The sequence below is a fragment of the Arachis ipaensis genome, chromosome B3, assembly GCF_059453495.1.
Source record: "Arachis ipaensis isolate K30076 ecotype BB chromosome B3, ASM5945349v1, whole genome shotgun sequence".
Classification (NCBI taxonomy): domain Eukaryota; kingdom Viridiplantae; phylum Streptophyta; class Magnoliopsida; order Fabales; family Fabaceae; genus Arachis; species Arachis ipaensis.
The window spans coordinates 78,735,593-78,745,495 of NC_142438.1; the positions used below are offsets into that span (position 1 = coordinate 78,735,593).

A 9,903-nucleotide genomic window follows, 5' to 3' on the forward strand; every position below is an offset into this window, starting at 1 on the left:
CAGTTTTGTTTTTGACGATAAAGATGATAGCCAAAACTCCCCATACTCACTCGTTAAAATACGTCATGTTAAAAAGAGGTATCCACAACTAATAAGACATGCTTTGTTTCCTTTTCCAACCGATGTGGGATCTTACAGTCTCTGTAACAAAGCAACATTCGGAAAAGAAACGGATAGTAAAATTGGATATTTGGATTATTTATACAATTGTATGTTAAGTAAAAAAAAAGTTAAAGAGCAAAAAGGAAAAGAGTTAAATGAGAAACAGAAGCTTTAAGAAATTGGAATTATTCCAATTGATTAGATTACTATTATTAGTTTTTTTAATTGTTTTTATTAAATAATTAATATAATATTTTATAATATAGTAGAGTCATTTAATCTCTTTTCTTTTCATTTGTGTATGAATGCTCTGAATCCTGTGACCAAGAGAATAGATAAAGTGATGAGTGGGTCAAATTTATTTATTTTGTGGGAGCAAAAAATATTTTTGTTTACTATATATTATATGAAAGATTTTTAAAAATCAGTGGGAGCACTTGCTCCCCACATACTAAATGTAAATCTATCTCTGCTTCCAGATATAGCTAAATGACTTAATTAATTTTATTAAGATATTTGTGTGTATATTATAGTTTCTCAAGTGTATATAAATCAAAGTTTCATTTTAAGATTTTTTTTTTGGTGATTTGTAAAAGAAGTGCAACACGAGAACTTTTCAAGAAGTCACCCATTCTAGTACTACTCTTGCCCAAACACGCTTAATTGCGTAGTTCTGATGGGATCCGGTGCATTAGTACTGGTATGATCGCACCTAGTTTGATTTTAAGATTTATCATCATCAACAAATTTCTTGTTGCATACACAATACTAAAATGAAAGTGTAATTATTAAACTGAAAACAAGAAATTAATTAGTGTTTTTATTATGGTCCCGTTTCTACAGCATAGCAAATATGCACGTCATGCATGCATTATGCTGATATATAATAATGCATAGAGACAAATAAACCAACTAACGGAGAAACTAACACTCGTTAATAATTAGGCGCGGTGTTAATTAATTAATTAAAGCTAATGTTAAGGGAGAGTCTAGTAATTAGTCTATAATGAATAGGGGGAGGCGTCAATTGAGAAAAGAAGAGTATAGTATAGGAAGCTACCTAGCTAGTTTTATCATATACAATCCAAACACGTGAAATTTGGGGTTTGGTACTTTTTGTTGTTGTTGCTTTTAATGGATTGAACGTGCGGGTTAACTTGTGTGGGGTCATTCTCGTGAAGCCTATCTTTGCGGCTATTATCTTTTTTTTTTCTTTTCATTATTCTCTTCTCTTTTCTTTGAGGCTTGTTTGTGTGCGTTCGTGCGTGCGACTGCTTAATTTAATGTAATTGTTGTTCATGCATGCAATATTAATGGCCGCTATTCTTTACTTTCGATTCTCTTTTTCTCTTCTTCTACCTTACCCTTTTGACTCTCCATTTTATAGCTCTGCACGTAATACAACCGCCAGCTAATGAAACAACTTTCCATATCAACTATATATGTTAACTTTTAGTAGGAGTACTGTTTACCGATTGAGTCGCATTCGAATTCATCAAAATCATAATGAGAGTTTGATTGGTATGTGGATATAACACATTTTAACATTTTCTTAAAAAAGAAATAAACTTTGTTTTTATTTTTTTTTTTTTATGATTACACAATTTTTCTATATGTTTTATTTCAAAAATATTAGTCTAACATTATTTTTTAAATAATAGAAATAAGTTAATTAATATAAAAAGAGAAATAAAACAACCTAATAAATAATATTTATCTTTCTATCATATCTATAGATATAATATCAATATCCAGTATAATATATTTGCAGATTCAATTGGATAATATTCACAAAATTCAAATAAGATACGGAACAAATCAGAACCTTTTTTTTTTAAATCCCTAATCATTAGTGTTATGTTTCTATATATCCATTCTTTAATTTCTTACTAAACTATATGTATTTGAATAATTAATTGCACTCATAAAACCTTTTGTTAATTTAGTTTTTTGGTCCATGTGGTTTGATGATAATATGTATGTATATCATGGTTTTGATAATCGGACCAGACTGCCAGTCGAACCGGTTCAACCGGAGACCGGTAATAAAATGGTCCGCTCCTCTATGTAAAATTGTTGGAAGAAAAACTGCTTAAAAACTGACGTACCGGCCAAGAATCAGTCGATTGGATCGGACCAATAACCGCCCGGTTCGTATTAAACGGTACCGTTTTATTGATTTGTATTAAAAAAAAAGAAAGCAGGCCTGTCGCGAACCGAACCTCCCCCCCCATCCTTTCTTCCCCAATCATTCGTCATTGGAGAAGTCCGAAGCAAAGGGAAAAGTGGAAAACCCTAGCCCTTCGTCGCTGCTGCCGTTCCTAGATCCTCAGCGCCATCGCCTTCTTCCTCTTCCTCGTGTCCAGAACCCAGTAGTTCAGCACATCGTCTCACTCTTCATCGTCGCTGGCTTCTTGGCACCGCACCCAGGTTAGTGGCTTCTCGTCTTCATTTCCAGGAATGTTCGGTCTTCTTCTTAGTTTGAACTTTGAAGTTTTGAAATTGTTGTTATTCGGTCTTCTTCTTCGGTCTTCTTCTTCAATTTTTGTTCCATTTTGCTTGTAATGTTTTGTAAATTGTAATTACCCGTTGCTGATGAATTTGTCTTGTATGATGGCTGGTTGGTGATGGCTGTAAGATTTTTGTTCAAATTTTCTGATGAATCTATCTTGTATCTTGATTTTAATTGTTAACCACAATTTTGCTGATGGATTGATTGCTCTGTTAGTCACTTAGTCTGTTATTCTGTTTTAGTGTTTTCTAATTGTTCGATGGCTCTGATAGTGTTTGGCTGTTTTACTAGTTGCTGATGGTTCCTAATTTTTTGTTCAGATTTGTTGTTCTACTGTTCTACACTTTTACTGGTTGCTGATGGCTTTGTTTGTTGCTTAATGCTGTAAAGTGTAGACAGAATTTACTCAATTTAGATATGGTGTCTTGTTGATGATTTTTTTATTTCTCATTGTTTTGCTGCTGTTTTAATTTCGTATCTGTTTTATTAATTTCATTTATGGATAATAGTATTAATCAAGAAGCAGATAATAATACATCTGTAAATAATAACTTGTCTGTTAATTCTCCTATTTCGAATATAATGATGTTGGAATTTAATATTTAGATATTTTTTTATTATTTAATTTTTAAGTTTGTATTTTGATAACATCATATGAATTTAGTTAATGATATCTTATATAATATTTTTTAAATTTCGAAAATATTTTAAAATTTATATTAGACTATAATTATATTTTAAAATATTATTTATAATTTATTTATTATTTTATTCTAAAACGATTTTTTCAATTAAACTATCGATTAAACTAATAAATTAATAAACTAATAACTAAAACGGTTCAATAATCGATTCGATTTTAAGAACCTCTATGGATATAGTATATACGCGTGCGCTGTGCTTGTTTTATTGTGGGATATTAATGTCATATCAATTAGCTTGCCGCTTGGTTATTTAACTCTTGGAAGGAAAAAGCTGCCTCGCCTTGGTTATTTTACTCTGTTAATACTAGTTACGGTCATATTGATGATTTCTTTAATACTTTTGTTTTTATTTTAAAAAATTTTCATATTTTTTTCCATCAAAATGTTTTAAATAGTTACAAAAAGACATCTCAGTCGTTGTTTTCAATTCTCCTTATTTTTTATTTTTTTTTGTCCAACTTAAAAAATGTTCTTTCATTGATCTTGGATAAGATCATTGACACTCAAAATTTGATATCCAAACACTTCATACCTACTAAACATATACACAGCCTAAAAATAAGTAATGTACATGTTTTAAATTGTTATTACATAAAATACATACATTATCTTCGTAAATAATAATCTTAAAATGATTTAATCTTTTTTTATATTTACTCCTCCTATCAAAACAAATTAAGTAAATAACTTGAAAGAAATTAGCTAGTATTCAGTTAAGTTATATTATAAATGTATTAATATAATCTTTTTAATATGAAAAAAAGGAGAGAGATTAATGAAGCGGGTGTGTAGCTAGAAGTCATAGAATGATAGAATGATCGGTTGAAAATATCAAAATTCTAATCTAAATCTCTGGAAAACCTTTGTCAAAATGATGGACAAATAAGGAAAGAGATTAAAAAGAAATTTTATGAACCTGCTGCCATTGACTTGGAAGTTATTCAATTATGGTATATTTGTTTGATAAACATCGATCATCTTAGTTTAATTTGTAACTCATCACATCAATGGTTATTATATATTTATCAGTCAATAAGTCTTTTATATTACTATATAGACCATAGAAAATGCATGCTTTTTATTTATAAGATGATAAGTTGATAAGATACTTATTATTAATGAATTAGCTGCGCTAACTAGTCCACGAGAGCAAGAGTTACGAAAGAAAACCCAGCTGGATATTTATTTATTTATTATTTATATCTAGTCAAGTTGCACCATTATTCAGATCTCATAATCTTGAGTCAATGACTTCATTTTCCATACCTTGACAATAATTAAAACCACACAATTTATATTTCTAACAATTTTTTATACATTATATTTGCCCATTGCATTGCTTGACCAAGGCTTCATATTCTACGGTTTTCCGTTTTCGCCCCTCTCTAGAAGTTTTTCTTTTCTCCTCAAAAAAGAAAATAAAAGATAAATAAATAAAAAGAAGAAGAAGAAAAAAGAGTACGCGGGTTCCAAAATTTTTCAACATAATAATATAACAGCTGGTTTCTGTATGAAAGGGACATGGAAATTGATGAAGAAAGCTCAGCAGAACGTATGCTGCACGTGAATCGGATAATATTTGCATATCTGCAGTAATTATTTGCATTTAATTCGAATTTTGCGGATATTATCTGATCGGATCAGATCTGATTTGCATTATGATAGGATCGGATTGTAAATTTGGCAGTGATATCCGATTCGCAAATTCGCATATTCACACATCTCATATAAATAATATAGTTTAAGAAAGTAAACCTAATGTGATGTGAATTTTAGTGTGTTATTTTATGAATATTATGATATATTGTTTTTAATTTTTTATGTTATACTTCAACTTAGAATAATTAAACTTAAATCTTGTGTTATTATTTTGTTTTTGTTATTCAAAAAAAATTTATTGATAATATTTTAGAAGTAAATGGGCTTAAACAGGTGAAAAATGAGTTTTCTGGATATTTTTTTTTGTAAAAACAGCCAAACAAAATCTTAAAATAGTCTTTTTGAATTATGAAGATATACCCGATATCCGATCCGCAAGTGATCGGATCCAGTCTGAAAAAATGCAGATATCGTATCCGATCTGATCCGATGAATGCATTACAGATCGAATAAAATTTTAGCCTATATCCGATCCGATCCGATCCGTGTACAGTCTTACCAGAACGGACCAAAAAGCAAAAATATTTGATAAAAAAAATAAAAAATAACTTAAATTTATTTTATTTAATATTTATTAAATTTATTATAAATATTAAATAAAATAAATTTAGATTTTTAAATTAATTTTTTATTATCTCTTTAACATTATCCGTTTAATTACCCAACTCTATTTCCGAGCAATACTCTGCTAGAGTAGAAATTTGTACCAACTCTGAGATATGCAAATCAAATATGTTGTTGCATAGTCACCAAAAAAAAATATGCTGTTGCATAACTCTACAATTATATAGCTAGCTTTGCGCCCATGCCATATATTAAATTACAATTTTAAATAAGAACTAATTAATATCATTGGTCAATGCATATGTAAAATGCAAAAAATTGTTTTTTCTTTAAAGTCCTTAGATGTAAAATTTTTTATTTTTATAAAAATCATGGTTTAGGACGACGAGCAGGATCATATGGAATACAAAATAATTTAATTTCAATTTATCAATTTAAAAAGTTTCTTACAAAATCATAGTGTATTTTCGTTTCCACACTAAATCTTTTTGTATATGGCCATATGAGTTAGGGTTTTTCAACGATCAATTTTTTTTAAGTCTTTTATATTTTTGAAAAATTTTAAACTCGGACATAGAATTATTGATTTACAAATTAATTTATATAAAAAAAATTTAGAATTAACATTATACAACTAATATTGCAGTTAGAAATGATAATTTTTTTGGCAAAACAGATATCTACAAAAATTTATCCGCAAAAAGATAAATACAAAAAATCAGATATTGTTGCTTAGGGAATTGAAGCATTTGGAGATCTCCTTGATGCAATCGACAATAAAGCGAGCGAGGCGGTATAACAGGATGACAGGGAAGATAGAGACGGTGACGGCGTTAGGATCACGAAAGCGGAAATCAGCATGGATGCCGCAATAGACAATTTCTCAGAGGTTTGTTAGTGTTGGAGTTATGAATGGTAAAAAAATTTATACTGGCGGTGATTATTATCTACGACGAAGAAGCTAGTGGGGACTCACAAAATTCTCACATTCTCACAGGAATGGAACCCGTCCTCACTAATAAATGGGGATGGGAGTAGGATTGAGATATTTCATTTATGGGAACTCGTAAAATTTTTGAAAAAACTAACTTAAATGTTTTTTTATATATAAATTGTCTAAATAACTTCTAATTCATTTTATTTTAATTGATATGTTAAAAGTTTTGTGTATATATATATATATATATATATATATATATATATATATATGTTATTATGTTAAATTTGTGTTTAAATTATGTTTGATTTGGTATATTTAGTTGAACCGTATAAGATTTTATTATGTTTGTGTTAATTTTCTTAAAAATTAATAAAATTTAATTATTCATAGATATCCACAAATATCCGCCTTTTTTACAGAGAAAAGTAAATAAAAACTCATGACGAAGATAACAAAAATGGAGATAGAAAGTGTTAGTTATACTTCAACTCAATAAAACTATAAATCAGAATTTAGTTAAAACTAAATACACACGTGTTATATTAGGAGTACGTGTAGAGTACGTGTTTTGCTCTTCAAACGGACTTACCTAATAAAATTAAGTAACTATGTGCCAACCCAAATGGGTACAAAAATTTTTTCGCAAATCTTTCTAAAGAAGCTCACTAAAGAGAGCACTTTGCTCTAAGAAAAATCAGTTCGAATATCACGAGAACGAGCTATATTTTGGAGTCTATTTTTACACAAAAACAGAAAGTATTTTACTAAATGAAGATGGAGGAAGGCGAGACAGAAAAAGTCTCCATTTCTGTAGAAACTTATTATCATCCCTAGTTAAAGTGTGAATAAAGAATTATTTATTGGAGCTTGAATTCATGATGCCGGAGGTGGAATTTGAACAAAAAATTTTTTTTTTCAATTTTAAATTTTTTTTTCCAAAAATGTCCATGAATATCAACAGGGACTTGAATATTTAGTGAATATTGTGTATCTGTTGTTATCTTTAATTGTAGCTAATTAACATTTAACATTAAAAAATCTAAAATTCAATTAAAAAATATCTAAATTTTAAAATTAACAAAATTTTATTTTTAATGAACTTTATATTATCGAAGATGAATATGCAAAAAAAACTTTCTTTGTCTAAAGACCTTATCTCTTAAACATGCTATTATCAATTTTTTTAAAAAATTTTTATTTTATGTCTTATTACTTTTATACCCCTGGCCTGGTTGCGATAATTATAAGCAAATTCCTTTTATTGCAATAAAATTATTATCTTTGAGAAAAACAATGAACTTCATATTAAATTTATTTAACAAATTAATATAGTATTAGTTGAAATTGACTGCTATAGTATTAATTTCTAATTATTACTCATTTATTATCACTAGTTTGACTTATCTCTTGATGATCGGATAGTTAACATTTTTGCTATGCAAATTACACTCTCATGACCAGGGATGGACCTATGTATATAGTAGTACGGGTAAGTGTTCCCAGTTCAAATTTGGAAAATTACTTAATAGCATATATTTATTTATCCTCGCTAGTTTGTTAATTTTGCTTCCACTTTATTAGATGAATATACAAATTATTTTTTTAGATTTGGCTCTATATATAAAATTATAGTGTTAATTAAATTGATATCATAAAATTACTTTATTAAACTAAATTATTTTATTAGAATTAATTTTAAGTTAAAATATTTTATCAAATAATTAATATATAGATAACTTTATTTAGATCTCAAGTCTCAACCGTTATTTCATAAAAATTATGTTTATCTGTTAGTGATTTTTATTTTGAAGTTATCTTTGATTTTGGCAACCGTAATTGAAGGAACTATTTGCTAGAAATATTATAAGGAAAAGTTTAAGGCCAGCAACTTTTTTAAATTTTCGCCATCATGTAACCAGTAAATAAAAATGAGTCATTGGATAAAATTTCACACCATTAAAATCAACATTAATGACTATTTGATAACTACAAATCACAAAAATTGCTGGTCCCTAACACTCCTCATATTATAATAAAGAATCTATTTTGTCATTGTAAGAAATATTTTTTTTAATAATCATTTTAAAAAAATATGAATTATGCTCGTCTAAAGTGAACATATTGATAAAAAAAAAATTAATCGACTTTAAATTAAGATAACAAACTCGCAGGGAACAAAAATTATTATAAATTTATTAGTGATTGAAATATTATTTTCTCACTTTAAAAACTCTTATTCTTAAATCGATGATGTTTGATTGAATTAACAATAAAATTGTCCAATATATTTAAAATATAAGACAAGAAATAGATACATTTTAAATGATATTTTATAGTTTTAGATTATTAATTAAGTGACAAAACCGATTTTTTAAAAAAAATATATTTTGCAAACCTAATTTAATATAGACAGTATATATATAGCAATAGAAAAGGTTTAGAACTAACACTTTTATTTAAATTTAACCAATATTTAATTAATAAAAAAAATAAATAATTTTATACTATTAAAAATATTAATAATAACTAATTGATAACTACAAATCAGCAATAATGAACTATGATGCATGTATCATGCATGTTTATTGTACTAATGAATTTAAGTGAAAGAGAGTGGTGTAGTTAGTTGACGGGTTTACGAAAATAAATGCAATGGTATATATATATATATATATATATATATATATATATATTTTTTTTTTTTTTTCCTTGATGGTTGGTACGTGGTAGCGTAGCAATACATGCATAGTAGAGGAGTATAGTTATAGCCCTTGAAAGTCACTGGGATTAGGTTATTCCAAATCACGCGGGCCCCACCGTCTCTAACTACCGTCCGATACACAGAGCCGTGCCGTCAACTCCGTTGACCTCAGGGGACTCCCCTCCACGTGCACGTGCACTTCCTCCTTCTCCCATCCCCATACAATGCACAATCTCCTTCCTTCCTTATTCAAATAATCTTTCCATTTTTACATTACAACTTGGTAACAAGAGTACTGTCAAGTGTGAACATAAAACCGGATAAATTCGTTGCAGCGTTGGTGGCCTAAGGTTGACGTCACTTCTGCCCAAAACGGCTGCTCACTTGCCATTTCTTCCTCTTTAAAATCCTTCATCTTACTTTTCATTCACTTAAATTACTTACTTTGTTTTTTACTACTATCATCTTAGAAAAATATTTAAGGTTTAGTTATTTTAATTTATGTTAATCAATCATTTTAGTCTAATAATTTAATATTATATTTATATTTAATATTTTTAAATATTAATAATTAATTATTCATCGAAAATAATGTTATACTGATATTAATATTATTGGGTAAGAGGAGGTGGGGCCCATAGGCCATAGCTCAAGGTCGAAGGAGTGCGTGTGTGTACGCGCGAGCTACCCCCATTTAAAACCACTTCCCCAGTTGAACCCA

General features: G+C 28.4%; 1 pseudogene; it reads right to left on the bottom strand.

Annotated features, from left to right (window-relative positions):
* Positions 1-697: 697 nt before the first annotated feature.
* On the bottom strand, positions 698-816 carry LOC148571238 (5S ribosomal RNA; annotated as a pseudogene).
* Positions 817-9,903: the final 9,087 nt, after the last annotated feature.